This window comes from Vanacampus margaritifer, chromosome 15, assembly GCF_051991255.1.
Source record: "Vanacampus margaritifer isolate UIUO_Vmar chromosome 15, RoL_Vmar_1.0, whole genome shotgun sequence".
Taxonomy (NCBI): domain Eukaryota; kingdom Metazoa; phylum Chordata; class Actinopteri; order Syngnathiformes; family Syngnathidae; genus Vanacampus; species Vanacampus margaritifer.
Genome location: NC_135446.1, coordinates 10630715 through 10631240, shown reverse-complemented (window position 1 = coordinate 10631240; position 526 = coordinate 10630715).

Below are 526 nucleotides of genomic sequence, written 5' to 3'. Positions count from 1 at the left end.
CCTGCCTCCCTTATCAAAGAGCGCGGGGCCAATCCCGGAGCGGCGTTTTAAATAACAAAGGAAGCGGTGAGACAATGAAGCCCTCCGCTCCCAAAATGCTGCGTGACATCAAGGACGAGGGGTGAAGTCACATCAGCACCGACCGAGCGTTTGATGGAGTCAACATTGTGTCAACTTGTCATCTTTTGACATTTGGAGACCAACACGGCACGTCGTGTGTGTTCCAAAAATCTATCATCAGCATGCAACCTTGTGAAGAATCTTAACTCATTCACTGCCATTGACGGCTATAGACGTCAAAAATTCATTTGAACTATTTCTGTTAGTTTCACATTTTTTCCCACTTTTGTTAACAAGAGTAGGAAAACCTAGAAAAAAATGTATTGTACATTTAGAACAGATATAAAATGTGATTAGTCATGAGTTAACTATTAAAGTCATGTGATTAATTACAAAAAAAAAAAAAAAACATCATCTGACGCCTCTAATTTTTAAATATTTTCTTTTTTGGTTAATTAATTATTTT